Here is a 17044-nt window from a genome sequence, read left to right on the forward strand (position 1 = left end):
AAAGGTCAGTAGACTATATATTAGAGAAGACTTCTATGATCACCCTATATAAAATAGAACTCCCCTCCACTACAAACACACACTGATTTTTAATTCCCCTATCCTAGTCTTCTTCATAAGCTTATCTTCACTTTACATGGAATATACATGTGTATAAGTTTATTATGTTTCCCATACTAGCTGTCAACAACAACAGTGTCTTCAATGATACTAGCACATCTAACAGCGTCTGGTACATAGTAAGTACCAAAATATATTTGACTGATTCAATAAATAATATTTAAGTTTATCAGGCCAATTCAACCACTTTTAAAATGGTGTGTGTGAGTTTGTATGCATGTATGTGTGTGTGTGCACATGTGAATGTTTGTGTGTCCAAAATTACCTGAGTGGCTGGAACTGTCATTTGTGACAAATAAAATGCAAATATGATAAAAAATCTCAAGAGGATAGCACTTAGCCTTTGAAAACAGATTTGATATCTTCGTAAATATAGTTATGGTAAGAACCATTTAAGTATATAAACAAAATTAGCCAACTCTCCCAACTTTATTCATTTTCCACAAACGATCAGAGAGTCAACTATTTACTGCACATAGAAACCTCCATTCACAAATAATAGTTATCTAATCACCCCAAATTATGCTGTTATAACATAAATTGGCACTACACAAATTTTTGAGTAATATGTTTAGATCACTACCTCTCCATTCAATAGTTATAAAAATGGCTAATTTTGAAGAAACGTAATATAGTTAAACATCTTTTGACTATCCCATAGAATCATTTCTAAAATGTTATTTTATACATCTTCAACTTTTAATTTTTGATGCCAAGTTTTCAACTTGATTCTGTTACAATTTGCTAGATTAAAATATGCTATTTCTAGGTCCTAAAAAGGGAAACTATAACATACTTCAAGAGTCTCAAAGTTCTAGATTTTAAAAGTTTATATAAAATTCATTAAATTTGGTCACAACACTTGGCCAAATGGCAACTTTAGAAAATGCAAAACAGGACCACTATGTTTGTAATAGTTTACATCCCCCAAGTTGACCATAAAGCAAAATATATTGCTATTACCTGGCATCATAAGCAAGAAATGCCATATGCTCACAGTTTCATTTTCATTGTGCTGCTTTAGTACAAAACGCTAATTTAATACATTTGCTATTGTTTGTCAGATTATCTGTTCTTATAGAGGCACAGGGCAAGAATATACAGAGGAAAATGAGACATTATTTGATTTGAAATGGGTAAAACATTACAAGTTCTTTACAAAATCTATACAGAAGAAAACTACTGTGAAGTGGACATTTTTAGTCTCCTTGTGCATGCGTGCATGCTAAGTCGCTTCAGTCATGTCTGACTCTGTGTGACCCTATGGACTATAGCCTGCCAGGCTCCTCTGGTCCATGGAATTCTCCAGGCAAGAATACTAGAGTGGGTTGCCATGCCCTTCTCCAGGGGATCTTCCCAACCTAGGGATCAAACTTGCATCTCTTATGTCTACCTGCATTGGCAGGCGGGTTCTTTACCACTAGCACTACCTAATCAGGGACCTTTCCTACAATGGAACTTAATCCTAAATCTTTGGTTTATAGTTATCATTTTCAATATGCAGTAATTATAACTTAACAATCAATTGGACCATGTATAGTAGTATCTGCAGATTTCCATGAAAAATGAGAAAAAAGTGATATAATAGACATTTATTTTTCTTATTCTGGAATTCTGCTGTGGTGTATAGAACATGACTTGGAATACAAAGACAGAAAAGACACAGTAAGAATGAAATGACTTTTATAATACTTCAATGGCTTCAGTTCAGTTCAGTTCAGTCGCTCAATTGTGTCCGATTTTTTGTGACCCCATGAACCACAGCACGCCAGGCCTCCCTGTCCATCACCAACTTTTCGACTTTACTCAAACTCATGTCCATTGAGTCGGTGATGCCATCCAACCATCTCATCCTCTGTCGTCCCCTTCTCCTCCTGCCCTCAATCTTTCCCAGCATCAGGGTCTTTTCAAATGAGTCAGCTCTTCACATCAGGTGGCCAAAGTATTGGAGTTTCAGCTTCAACATCAGTCCTTCCAATGAACACCCAGGACTGATCTCCTTTAAGACAGACTGTTTGGATCTCCTTGCAGTCCAAGGGACTCTCAAGAGTCTTCTCCAACACCACAGTTCAAAAGCATCAGTTCTTCGGCACTCAGCCCTATTTATAGTCCAACTCTCACATCCATACATGACGACTGGAAAAACCATAGCCTTTACTAGATGGACTTTATTGACAAAGTAATGTCTCTGCTTTTTAATATGCTGTTGAGGTTGGTCATAACTTTCCATCCTAGGAGTAAGCGTCTTTTAATTTCATGGCTGCAGTCACCATCTGTAGTGATTTTGGAGCCCAGAAAAATAAAGTCAGCCACTGTTTCCACTGTTTCCCCATCTATTTGCCATGAAGTGACAGGACTGGATGCCATGATCTTAGTTTTCTGAATGTTGAGCTTTACGCCAACTTTTTCACTCTCCTCTTTCACTTTCATCAACAGGCTCTTTAGTTCTTCACTTTCTGCCATAAGGGTGGTGTCATCTGCATATCTGAGGTTATTGGTATTTCTCCTGGCAATCTTGATTCCAGCTTGTGCTTCTTCCAGCCCAGCGTTTCTCATGATGTACTCTGAATATAAGTTAAATAACCAGGGTGACAATATACAGCCTTGACACACTCCTTTTACTATTTGGAACCAGTCTGTTCTTCCATGTCCAATTGTAATTGTTGCTTCCTAACCTGCATACAGGAGAAGGCAATGGCAACCCACTCCATTACTCTTGCCTGGAAAATCCCATGGACGGAGGAGCCTGGTAGGGGGTCCATGGGGTCGCTAAGGGTCAGACACGACTGAGCGACTTCACTTTCACTTTTCACTTTCACGCATTGGAGAAGGAAATGGCAACCCACTCCAGTGTTCTTGCCTGGAGAATCTCAGGGACGGGGGAGCCTGGTGGGCTGCCATCTATGGGGTCACACAGAGTCGAACACAACTGAAGTGACTTAGCAGCAGCAACCTGCATACAGGTTTCTCAAGAGGCAGGTCAATGGCTTCAGTGGCTTTTATAATACTCATATCCTTTGATATACTTATGTACATAAGAATTTATCCTGAAGAAAAACCAATTTGGACAAATATTTATGATTATGGCTTTTACAATGGTATTGTATAGGATACCTAAAATTGGAAACATGTTAAATACCTCCAGTTTTGGATTTAAAAAAAAAAATTTGGTACGTGTAAGTGATATAACAAAAAATAAGGTTGAAGAATATTTACTGATATGAGAAAATATTTACCATGTCTTGTTAAGTAAAAATTGGCAGAAATCAACTCTTACAGTAAGATGTTAATTGCATGAATGGATACTTAACACAGGTACACAATAAAAAAAAAAAAAAAACTATAAATATTGGGTTGGCCAAAAAGTTTGTTTGGGTTTTTCCATACCATTTTACAGAAAAGCCCAAATGAACCTTTTGGCCAACCCAATATATATAGCCTATTTAGACAATTTTGCTGTTGTTCAGTCACGAAGTTGTTTCTGACTCTTTGGGACTCCATGGACTGCAGCACGCCAGGCTTCCCTGTCCTTCACTCTCTCCTGGAGTTTGCTCAAACTAAGTGACTGCTAATATATTCAGTACCTTTCTCCTTCTAGGCACAAGGGAAGGGTGCACCTCCCTGTCTCCTTGAAGTGACATTTAACCATATTAACATTATTTGGCCAATAGAGTGAATAAAAACAACATTCGTAGTCTCTAGACAGGAATATTTAGAAGCCAGTTCATGATTTTCCACGGTTACTTTCCCAGTTATCAAACTTTAAAGTCTCATCTGGAGAATTTAGTGTCCTAAAAAGTGATGGAGGCTCTACCAGCCTATATTTCTTGAGTGAATACTCCAGGCATAGGCCTACTGCCCATCTTTGTTTTACGTTTAGCATGAGCGAGAAATAAACACTGCTGTTTTAAACCACTTGTGTGTGCAGTTTGTTTGTTATTTCAAGATAATCTAGCATATTCTTACTACTACCAACTATAAAATATTTTGGTAGATCCCTCTGCTTAAGATATTGTGAGTATTCTTCTCTTCTGTATTCTTTTTTCTGTTTTTTCCCAATTATGCAGGATGAGCATAAATATTTATGACATAATAATAATTGTTAAACATTAGTAAAGAAAATGAAAAAATTAATGAGTTCCACTTTTAACATTTATATAAAATTTATTTTAATAGACCAATCTCTTCATTTAATTCAGTATTTCTAAAAAACATTTCATATATCATTCAAGAAAATATGATATAGAAACTGGACTAAGATTCCTATGGATTACTGGTATGGTTAGTACCAAATTCTTATCCAAAAATTTTATCCTGATGATGTACCAACTTTCAGACCTTAATTGGGAAAATTAGAAATCATCAGAGCTTCAAGAAGCTTAAACTGAAATTATGAGGAACCATATATTTCTGTTATCTTCTCTCAACATAAGAAAAGGATTTTAAACATTTGAGATTATTTTCCTCAAATAGCCTTTTAAAAATAACAAGAAAATGTCCTTTGAGAAAACAAATTCTCCCAGACCATAGTACAATAGCAGTTATAATTTATTGACACCTATTCTGTGTAAGTCATTTTAGGTTCCTCATTGCTGATCCTTGCAAGAGCCCTTCAAGATTAGCATAATAATTTCCATTTCATAAAGCAAGAAACCAAAGCAAAAAGAAGAGATTTGATCAAAGCCACAAACAAATCTACAAATCAGTAACAACAAGAAAAGGATAATAAAGGAATAGTGGAAACAAACCTATTCATACTCATTTGATACCCTACATGAAATGTAAAAATTTCTTAAAAGATACAATTTGCAAAAACACACACAAGAAGAAATAAACAATCTGAATAGGCCTACGTCATTTGTAGAAATTGAATCGATAATCTACTTTTCAAAACAGAAAGGACTAGGACCAGATGGGTTCATTGGTTAAGTCTTCCAAGCATTTAAGAAAAAAATTACATTAATCCTTAATATCTCTTTCAAAAGATAGAAGCAGAAGCAGTATTTCCTCACTTATTCTATAAGGCCAGCATCACTGTAATATCAAAATCAAATAAAGACATTACAAGAAAAGACCAGTATCTCTCATGAACATCAGTTCAGTGAACAGTGAACAGGAAAGTCGCTCAGTGATGTACAACTCTTTGTGACCTCATGGGCTATACAGTCCATGGAATTCTCCAGGCCGGAATACTGGAGTGGGTAGCCTTTCCCTTCTCTAAGGGATCTTCCCAAGCCAGGGATCGAACCCACGTCTCCCACATTGCAGGCGATTCTTTACCAGTTGAGCCACAAGGGAAACCCAAGAGTGCTGGAGTGGGTAGCCTATCCCTTCTCTAGGGGATTTTCTTGACCCAGGAATCGAATCAGGGTCTCCTGCATTGCAGGTGGATTCTTTACCAACTGAGCTATGAGGGAAGCCCCATCAGTTCAGTTCAGTTCAGTTCAGTTGCTCAGTCGTGTCTGACTCTTTGTGACCCCATGGACTGCAGGACATCAGGCCTCCCTGTCCATCACCAACTCTCAGAGTTTCCCAAACTCATGTCCATTGAGTCAGTGATGTCATCCAACCATCTCATTCTGTGTCATCCCCTTCTTCTCCTGCCTTCAATCTTTCCCAGCATCAGGGTCTTTTCCAATGAGTCAGCCCTTCACATCAGGTGGCCAAAGTATTGGAGTTTCAGCTTCAACATCAGTGCTTCCAATGAACACCCAGGACTGATCTCCTTTAGGATGGACTGGTTGGATCTCCTTGCAGTCCAAGGGACTCTCAAGAGTCTTCTCCCACACTACAGTTCAAAAGCATCAATTCTTCGGCACTCAGCTTTCTTTATGGTCCAACTCTCACATCCATACATGACTACTGGAAAAACCATAGCTTTGACTATATGGACATTTGTTGGCAAAGTAATGTCTCTGCTTTTTAATATGCTGTCTAGGTTGGTCACAACTTTTCTTCCAAGGAGTAAGCATCTTTTAATTTTTCATGAACATAGGTATATAAAATCCTTAACAAAATATTAGCAAACAGAATTCAACAACATATAAAAGAATTACATATTGTGACCAAGTGACATTTATCCCAGATATAGAAGGCTGCTTCAACATTTAAATATCAATTAATGTAATCCATCACATCAATAAACTAAAAAAGAAAAATCATATTATCATATCAACAGGTGCAGAAAAAGTATTTGACAAAATCTAATACTCATAATTAAAAAAAAAAACTCAGTAAACTAGGAAGAGAGTTAAGTTCCTCATCTTGACAATGAAAACCAAAAAACAAAAACAAAAACAAAACACTGTGAGAAACTAGAAGCTTTTCAACAAGAATGTCCCCTCTCACTATTCCTTTTGAACATCATAATCTAAGTTCCAGCTAATGAAAAATGACAGGGGAAGAAAATCAAAAGTATACAAATTGAGAAGTAAGAAATAAAACTGTCTTTGTTCCCAAATAATGTGACTTGGTTATGGTGCTCACTTTTTTAGATAGAACACTAATAAAGGCACAATTCATGCAAAAAATTGATAAGCTGGACCTCATTGATTTAAAATTTTCTGCTTTGAGGAAGTCATTGTCAAGACCCTAAGAAGACAAGTCACAGACTTGGAGAAAAATCTCTTCAAAAGACACATCTGAAGGACTATTATGTAAAATATACAAAGAACTTTCTTAAAACTCAATAATAAGAAAACTCGATTTAAAAATAGACAAAAAAATCTTAACAGACACCTCACCAAAGAAAATAAGCAGATGGAAAATAAACTTATGAAAAGATGTCCCATATCATCTGTCATCAGGGAAACGCAAATTAAAATAATGAGATATTACAATGACCAAAAATCCAGAGCAATGGCAACTCCAAAGGTAGGTGAGGTTATGGAGCAACAGGAACTCTCATTCACTGCCAGTAGGAAGGTGAAATAGTACAGCCACTTTGGGGGGAAATGTGGCAGTATTGGGCTTCCCTGGTGGCTCAGACAGTAAAGAATCCACTTGCGGTGCAGGAGACCTGTGTTTGATCCCTGGGTTGGGAAGATCCCCTGGAAAAGGAAATGGCAACCCACTCCAGTATTCTTGCCTGAGAAATCCCATGGACAGAGGAGCCTGGTGGGCTACAGTCCACCGGGTTCACAAGAGAGTTGGGCATGACTGAGTGACTAAGCACACAGGCTAGAAAACTAAAGGTACTCTTATCATATGATTCAACAATCATGTTTCCTGGTATTTACCCCAAAGAGTTGAAAACATGTTCACACTAAAAACTGCACATAGACATGTATAAATTTTATTCATAATAGCTAAAACTTGGAAACAACCAAGATGTCCTCCAGTAGGTTAGTGGATTAATAATCTGTGGTACATCTAGACAATAGGATATTATTCAGCACTAAAAATAAATGTGCTATTAAACCATGAAAAAGTATAGAGTAAACCTAAATAAGCATTACTTAGCGAAACAAGCCAATTTGAAAAGGCTAGGAGGGAAGGAGAAATATTTGTCCTCTACCCTTCTGGATTCCTTCTTGACAATGCTATCATAGAAGATTAACAAGAGAAAAACAGTTCTAACACATGCAGCACACAGCATGAGGGAGAAACCTAACCCAAAGTAACTCAAAATGGCAGCTTAGAATTCCAGCTCATGTTGCGTCTTCAACCAAAAACAATGTATTTGTTGACAAATGGCAGGATAAAGGAAAGCAGTTTTAGTTTTCTAAGGGTGGCGAACTGTGGAAAGTAAATATATGGATGGAGAAAGGCTTTTCTTACCGATTCCTCTCGTGCTGTCTCTGGGCTCAAAAGATTCTGTCTCTAGTAAAGGAGAATTTATATCCTTCCTCTTAGGTACAAACTAGGGGGCTTTTTCTGTGTTTCCTGCTTCCTAATTGCCTTTAGCACAAAATAATTTTTACATTAAAGAAGCATACTTTGGGATAACATAGTCTGGTTTCCTTCAGCTATGTATATTATAGGATTACAACTATATGACACGTTAGAAAAGGCAAAACTATGGAAACAGTAGTTGCTGGGGGTTAGAGGGAAGGAAGGTATGAATAGTTGGAATATGAAGGGTTTTTAAAGCAGTGATACTATCTATACTATACTGGTGGATACATGTAATGTTCAATATATAGGTACTATTTGCAAAACATCTAAATTAATGTGAAAACCATCAGCCAAAACTGAATTGTTATCTAATGTAAAATGCCTTTGAAACTTCAGGATATTCCATATCTTCAACCTTCCCTACTTCAGTATGTTTTAAGAATTCATGTACCAAGTCCACCGGGGAATTTTCCTGTTTGGCAAGCCACCAACCTTTTGACCACTCTGACCCAAAGAGTACAAAAGCCCTATAAAGGACAACGGGTAGAAAGTGTGTGGAATAGTGATTCAACTGTCCTGTTATACTTTGGTCTGGTTTATCTGCCTTGTATTCATTTCAATATGAATTTTTTAAGCCACCTTTTAAGTGTTTATCTATTAATTCTACCTCTAATAAAAGTTTTGACTGCACATTGATTGACCTTTTGGTCAAAGAAGTGCTTGCTCCTAGTCAAAATGTGACTTTGATTGTATTTCCTGGCAATACTTTAGTTTTCTAGTCATAAAATTTTAAAAATCAGTTTGAGGACATCATTTGCCTGGTGCTTTTTGTCTCTCCAGCTTCCCATGGGTTCTTTTAGCAACAAAGACTGTTAAGATATGTTTACATATCATATCATGAGACAACTGACTGAAATTTACTACAGTTACAAGAAGAGCAGAAGCAATATCCCTTTGTTCTTAGTCTTGCTGGGAAAGGATTGTGTGTTGGAGGAGGTCACTGAAAGGAGATGACTGCTGGTTGACCTGCAAGCTGGACACCAGGCAACCACAGGTTCCTCACCCCATCCGCTATGCTTGGAATGTACTATCTGCCCACTGCTCCCATAGTAGGCTTCAAAGCCACTTCAAAGTCTTGAGAGCATAATGTGTTGTTGAGACCATCTGGATAGTATATATGACTGAATTTAACTAAGGCTGCTATATAAACTTTTATGATTCAGGCAGGTGGGTGCAGCGATCAACTTGTCTTGTGGCCACCCAAAAGAAGCCTTACGTGTAAGTTTCCGTGCCTATAAAAACTGCCACCTACCAATCTAGGGAAGGTCTGCCTCTTTATTTTGTCTCCCCTTGCTCTCTGTGTATAGCACCAGTTTCAAATTCCAAACCCAGGGAACTCCCAAGGTTCAGAATCAACACTGTGGCAGTGACAAAGAACACTTCTGGAAGCACTGCCAAAGATACTCTGATTTTCAGAACATGAGATGTATGAAGAAACTTTCCTTGTTGTCAGCTGAAAGCAATGAAACAAAACAACTTCTCTCCTCTACATCCTTATGCTCAAAACAGTGTTGGAGCATTTCATCTGCTTATCTAACAAGTGTTAACCGAGTCCTAATCATGCTCCAAATACTGGAGATTGTGTTACTTTTGTGGTTTAGAAAGCTGTAATCACTATAAACCACCCTGGGATCACCAGTATTCACAAAGCTAACACATTCCTTGTTATTGCTGTTGTTGATGATGCTGCTGTAGATGTTATTGATGTCATATCACTGATCCAAGTAAAACTATTAGCATGAGTAAATGTTTTCCAACCAGTGTCTAACAAAGTTTCTTGCGATACAAATGGGAATGAAAGCATAAAATAGTATAAAGCATTCAGAAATAGGAAAATAAAAATTTAAATATTGGAAATAGAACTTACTAGCTGTGTGATTTACGGATGTTAATTAACTCCTCTTCCATTTCCTTATCTGTACATTGGTGACAATAATGCCAGTCTTACTGGTGGCTATGTTGATTAAATTAAATAACATATTAAAGTAACTTTTTTTCTGGCACATAAAAGATGCTCAGTAAAAAATAAATGTTGGAAGAATTACTTTTGCTAGAATAACTAAGAGGGTAGCCTCAAATTGCACAACAAATTGCACTTGAATTAAAACTTTAAATATCTTAAATAAACCTATAAGCATATTAAAAGAAAACAAAGGTCAATCCTTCTAAGAGTTCTGTATGAGCAAAGATTTCCTAAATTTTAATGAATTAAATATATCCAAAAAATAGTACATTTCATTACAATGGTATCTAAGTTGATGGGTTCATTTGACATATATAATGGAAAGTAAAAAAAAAAAAGTCAAAGGTAATATCTCAGCACTTTTACAACTATGCCTTATGGATACTTGGAAAAATATCTCATCATTCTGATTACATAAGTAACTCTTATGAACCAACAGTAGCACTAGGTGATCCTATCATCTTGCCAACTCCAGAAAGGTGGGTATCTCTCGCTGCCTACACTAGTGATTTTAACCAAACTCAATATTTAACCTCTCTATTCTCTATATACCCTCTTTTTTCCTATTATTTATCCTTGTTCTTCACTCCAGCTATATTTCCCTCCATATCACACACTGAAATTGCCTCAAGACAAATGTTCAGATTGTGCTAGTCACAAGTGAACATGAAATGCCCTATTTAGACAGAATTCTTAGCAAGGCCAACTTAGAATCTGTTGGTCTCCCTTATGATGAAAGGGTCCACCATGGTGACAATTCATTTTTTTAGCAATATCAGAGCTAAGCAAACTATATATGGGTCACAAGTTACTGAGTTGAGAATGCTGCTACAGAAAATTACCTTTGGCTACAGAGCCTGTCCCTGGTTGAATAAGTTACAAAAGATAAAATTCATGACATATGCTTACAAACTATAGAGGAAAACATTAGTCTCATTGGCTTGTCTCCAGAAAACGGGGAACCAGGAGAATGGTCTCTCTGGTGATGTTTTATGTTGCTCTGTCCCTGTGTTAGTCTATAAGTGACTTCATTGGTGACATAATGGGAAGCCTAGCAAAGGAGAAAGGGAAATATATATCCAACAATGCAGAGTTCCACAGAATAGCAAGGAGAGATAAGTAAGCCTTCTTAAGTGAACAATGCAAAGAAACAGAGAAAAACAATAGAATGGGAAAGACTAGTGATATCTTCAAGAAAATTAGAGATACCAAGGGAACATTTCATGCAAAGATGGGCTCAGTAAAGGACAGAAATGGTAAGGACCTAACAGAAGCAGAAGAGACTAAGAAGAGGTGGTAAGAATATACAGAAGAACTATACAAAAAAGGTCTTAATGACCTGGATAACCATGATGGTGTGGTCATTCATCTAGAGCCAGATATCCTGGAGTGTGAAGTCAAATGGACCTTAGGAAGCATCACTATGAACAAAGCTAGTGGAGGTGATGGAATTCCAGCTGAGCTATTTCAAATCCTAAAAGATGATGCTTTTAAAGTGTTGCACTCAATATGCCAGCAAATTTGAAAAGCCCAGCAGTGGCCACAGGACTAGAAAAGGTCAGTTTTCATTCTAATCCCAAAGAAAGGCAGTGCCAGAGAATGTTCAAACTACCATACAACTGCATTCATTTCACATGCTAGCAAGATTATGCTCAAAATCCTTCAAGTTAAGCTTCAGCAGTTATTTATCTTACGTAATAGGATTGTGATTCAAATAGCCTTGATAGGCTGAGGTGATAAATGCAAAAAATTAAAGTACTTCATTTTTGTTTCTACACACATACACACACGGAAATGTGATGGTGCACAAAGTAACCTGAGGGGTTTTACCTGAAGACAGCTTTCCAACATAAAAATATTTTCACAACTGGATTGGTGTGACTTTTAGATAGCAATTTCTTTTCCTCAATTGTTGAAGCAAGTAACTAGCAACCATCTATCAGGAATGTCGTAGAAAAGATTTTCATACAGAAATACACATTCTACAGATGGCCTATCGGGGCCTTTGGGAGTCAATTTCCTTGAGACTCTGTTTCTAAAAAATTAATTTCCTTCTTCCTTTGGGTGATCTCTTCTAAAAGTAACTAAATTCTTTGCCTGAGGTTTTACCCACATTACCAGTTCACCAATTGAGAACTAGTCTAATAAACAGGAGCTCACCTAAGTGCCAGAGCAGTGCTCCTTCCCTACCACATTGCTGCCTCCCTAAGCAGTAACACTGGGAGTTGTCACCGCAATAGTCATTCCCCAGTCCCCTTGCTGCTCAACCTATTTGTCTCCACTAAGGCTATCTTTTAGGCTTCCCTGGTGACTCAGATGGTGAAGAATTTGCCTGCAGTGCAGGAGACCTGGGTTTGATCCCAGGGTTGGGAAGAACCCCTGGAGAAGGAAATGGCAACCCACTCGAGTATTCTTGCCTGGGAAATCCCATGGACAGAGGAGTCTGGTATCAGGTCGCAAAGAGTCAGACATGACTGAGTGACTAAGCACAGGTTATCTTTTAATGCATTCTTGCAAGTGACTCATATTTCTGGTCACACACAAGCAACTGATAAATATATGCAAAAAGAATCCATGCACTTAGAGCTGTTTTTATGTGAATTTTCCCATTTCTGCCTGCGTTTCTCAATAAAAATGAAAAGCTATTAAAAATGGAACTCAAATGTTACCCTTTGTTCTCTATGCATTTCCATTTAAAAATATTTCAGTCCCTTTTTTTTTTTTTACTCATACGAGAAAGTATAAGTAATAGGAAATTGCTTCCGTAAGCCTTATATTCATATACGGATTTTCACATTACAGGCTGGCATAACCTGGTATTTGTTGAATTATTGATATTCATACAATTGTTTGTAGACATTTGAATACCTCCTATTGAGAAAAGGTTGAATTGATCAGAATCGTCTGAATTACATATGCAAATATCAAAGAACAGCCATTTCTTGCTAGTTCAGGTTAAATGACATTAAAGAGGCTTATCCTATGTTTACTTTGTGCATTTTGCAGTTCAGCCATGTTATTTCAGAGCTATGTGCTCTTAAAGCAATGGAAGAAGCCTTGGCATGATGGTCACTATAAAAGGGCAATAGGGAGAAATGCTTTGCACTTTTACATGTAACTCTTAAAAGTGGTATTTAGCAGTTCACTTTCCATAGAAGTGAATTATTATAGTAATCATGAATGTTTTATTCTAAAGGACTCATCCATTCTTATGACACTTGTGTAAAAATGTTTTTGGAGCTTAAGTGGCCATCATGCCATGTCTCCATCCTACACCACTTGTAAAAATAATAATAATAATCTTGCATTAACTTTGAAGTTACCCTTCTAACCCCTGATCCCATCTCTGAACATTAAGTTCTGCATTAAGAAGAATACCAGGCACGAATGTAGGACAAGGAAGCTGTTTCTCAGTGTAGCTCTTTTTCATGCTCCTCCTTGTGACTCTCCCTCTGAATCTCTCCACTGTGTTTACATCTCACTGAGCTTTCTTTTGATGTGTCTGAAGAGTTTGCTTCCAAGAAAAGACAGATCGTCCCTGTCAGAGTCTCATCAGAAACACATAAACAAGAAGTGTAGTATTAATAACTATCATCACCTCAACAAGAAAATCTGAAATGATGTTAACTTCCCTCTTCCTCTTTCTAATATTTATATCTAGATGGGGACAAAAACAACTCCTTTGCAAATGCATTTCAGTTGATTGATTTTATAGCGTTGCCAGGACAGCCAAACCTGCTCTCTAAGGACCTTTTGGTTCCAAACCTTTAAGTGCAGTCCATCATATTCAACACAATCAATCAATATGCCCGGGAAAGCTGCTGCTCCCGCCTTGTCCTGGATCACAGCCCGAATGGAAAGGAGCTGAAATGTGTTCAGCTCTCTCTTTCCAACTGTTTCCAGCCTGTGGTGTTCAATCTCTCCAAAAAATTTGCTTTCTCCTACTGGGATTATTTCTAGATGAGTGATTCAGAAAGACCCAAACTCACAAACATGATAAAGAATGAGGATGGCTTCAAGTGTCATGCCTCCCTAGAAGAGAGTGGCATCTTTCAGGCACTTTGGCAAATAGATGAGAGAGCTCTGTTTTTTTTTTTTTTTTTTACTAGAATCCCTTCAAAGCAAGCACACCAGGATATAGTCCCTTCCCTTTTGCTCAAGCATTGAAATAGTATTTTTCTGTGTGAAAAAGGGGGGAGGGGCGGGGGTGTAAATCTGGCTTTGTGTTTGACAAAATGTTTAATTTTAACAGCTTTTTTGTTTGACAGTAATGTGGCTATCATCATCTTTTTTTTATCATCATCCTTTTTGTTTTGGGGTGGTTTTTTTTTTTTTTGCTGCACCACACGGCTTGTGGGATCCTCAGCCAAGAGTTGAACCCAGGCCCCAGCTGTGAAGGTGCTAAGTCTCAACCACTGGACCACCAGGGAATTCCGTGTCATCAACAAATCTTATCTTTTTGCTTAATAGTGCTTTTCCCACCCTTTGGGCAACCTTTGGTCCTCCTCACTCTGCCTTGACTAGGATACAACAGAACACACCCCAAAAAAGTTCCAATAACTTTGAATCTTCAAAAGATGTTTGGGTCTTAATTTTTAAGCTCAGCATATCAACAGTTCTCCTGCGAAAGTAAAGCTGTTTTTCTGGATGCACTGTTTCATATTAATATGCAAAACACATTAAGAGGGATAATTCACATTGCAAAATGATAGATTCAAGGGAAGTTTTCATTTTTAAGTCAAAGTTCAACTAGTCTATTTCATGTTTGCTATAACTGAGCTATGCTCAGCTTTACCACAGTGAGGCAGTATTGTGCAGTGGTTTAAAAGTATAGATTTTTTGAGTCAAGTGTAATGAAATTTAAACTCTGGCTTTTCCTCTTATTAGCTGTAAGATAAATATGTCACTTCCTCCAAACCTCAGTTTAATCTTCTGTAAAATGGAAAGAATAATAACTCAAAGGGTTAATGTTAAGATTAAAGTATTTAGTATTGGGTCTTGTACTCAGTAAGTGTTCAATAAATGGCAGCCTAACAATAGAATCAAAGGAGCAAGATGCTTGCATGTAAATAAAGCAAACTCTTCATACATATCTTTCTAATTAATACACACACATATACACAAAACCAGTAACAGCCACCTTTTTATACACCCATAGACTCTGTGTGTTGGTCACACAGTCATGTCTCTTTGAGACCTCATGGACTGTAGCTTTCCAGGCTCCTCTGTCCCTGGGATTCTTCAGGCAAGAGTACTGGAGTGGGGTGCCATTTCCATATACTCTACAAATAACTATATCAACGGATCACTTGGAAGGAAGCTAAGCGTCCTTATAATCTTCCCTCTCAACCCTGTCTCTCTCCCTTTGAGTGTCTTTAAGAGAGTTTTGTGATTTGAATTGCCACTTGATAAACTGCCATTGCTTTTTAGAAGTACCAAAAGAAATGTCAGGCTGTGGTTGTGTGATCCCACAAAGGGGACAGAAAATGAGATGTGTCACAGGTCTGTGTTATATCAAGTCCCAGAGAAAGGAGTTGTTATAACTGCTTCATACTCTTACCACTATCTTGGGAAGGGGCTGGAGGTGAAGACGACCTAGGGCGAAAAAAAACTGATGCTATAAAAATTTCTCACTAGTCTCCTGGGACTTAGGTTGCTGAACAAGTGATATAGTTAATATGACAAAAATCTTTGGAAACAGGTAAAAAAGTTCATCTCAGCTTTCTTGAAAATCTAGGCCATGACTTTCATGGCATTTTAGTCCTTTTGTTAAATTCACAAAGGTGTTAAGTATACACTCATTATGGTGCTTGATACACTTACCAAGGGACATAAGACTCAAGAGAAATGAGGGACTATATGTGATTATGTATACATTTATTAGACTGTCTAGAAGCGAGGGGAAGGGAAGCTGGAGAACGGTTGATATTATCTGCTCTGGATAGGGTATGTGCTCTAGAATGCAAAAAAAAAAAAGAATAGTAAAGATTAATACTGTTGATACAGTAAAAAGAAACTATACTACTTTATAGTGAAGGCTAAAAATAAATCAATAGACCATCATTAAAGATAAATAGATCAGCATTCACTCTGCTCGAACTGTGATATAGCTGGAGTGTATCACAACTGGTGCAGAGTAGGTGGGTAATAACTATGGGATGAATGAACAGAAACTTTAAAATTTTGTAAGGCATAATTTAGAGATTCCCTATGGAAAATTAGTTCAATAAACAATTATTGAGAACCTAGTATGTGCAGTCAATAAGGGATAAAATTGCAAGTTAGAGGACCCAATCACCAGAACTCACAATTTACAATAATTAGTCAAAATTTCATTTTACTAGTATATGACTTTTTTCCTTATAAACCTGCAAGATTTCTTAAAATAGAGCAAAATCTTTATGCATGCTGATAAGTGCTTACAAGAATATCTGAACAAGAAACATCTGACTAGACTGTCACTGTGCTAGACATTCCCAAAACAACCAGCAATCCTAAAGGGATCGTGTTTTTTCATTATATTAAGACAATATACTATTTGGGAAGGGTAAACATTATCAGGAATGAACTTGCCAGAGGGATCTATTACTTTCCAGTTATATATAGTCTGATAAAATGAAAATAGTATAGAAACATTTTGATTCTGAAGAAGTTGAGAATCCTTTGAAAGCAATCCAATGGTCTAATTTTATAGAAATGGATACTAAAACCCTAAAAGACCTAAAGTCAAAATTGAGTTAGAAGAACTAAGATTTAAACTCAGGCCATCTGAAACTCAGTTCTGTTCTCATTCTTCTAGTCCAACCAATCTGTCTGAGACATTGAGTTATTTATTGCATTTCTTTTTTATAAAACTTTCTATTTTTACATTATAGTTGATTACCACTCTAATGGCACAAACTGAAGAGGAACTAAAAAGCCTCTTTGATGAAGATAAAAGAGGAGAGTGAAAAAGCTGGCATAAAACTCAACATTCAAAACACTAAGATCATGGCATCTGGTCCCATCACTCTATGACAAATAGATGGGAAAAATGGAAACAGTGCCAGACTTTATTTTCTTGGG

The sequence above is a fragment of the Giraffa tippelskirchi genome, chromosome X, assembly GCF_054371585.1.
Source record: "Giraffa tippelskirchi isolate mGirTip1 chromosome X, T2T-mGirTip1v1.2.pri, whole genome shotgun sequence".
Taxonomy (NCBI): domain Eukaryota; kingdom Metazoa; phylum Chordata; class Mammalia; order Artiodactyla; family Giraffidae; genus Giraffa; species Giraffa tippelskirchi.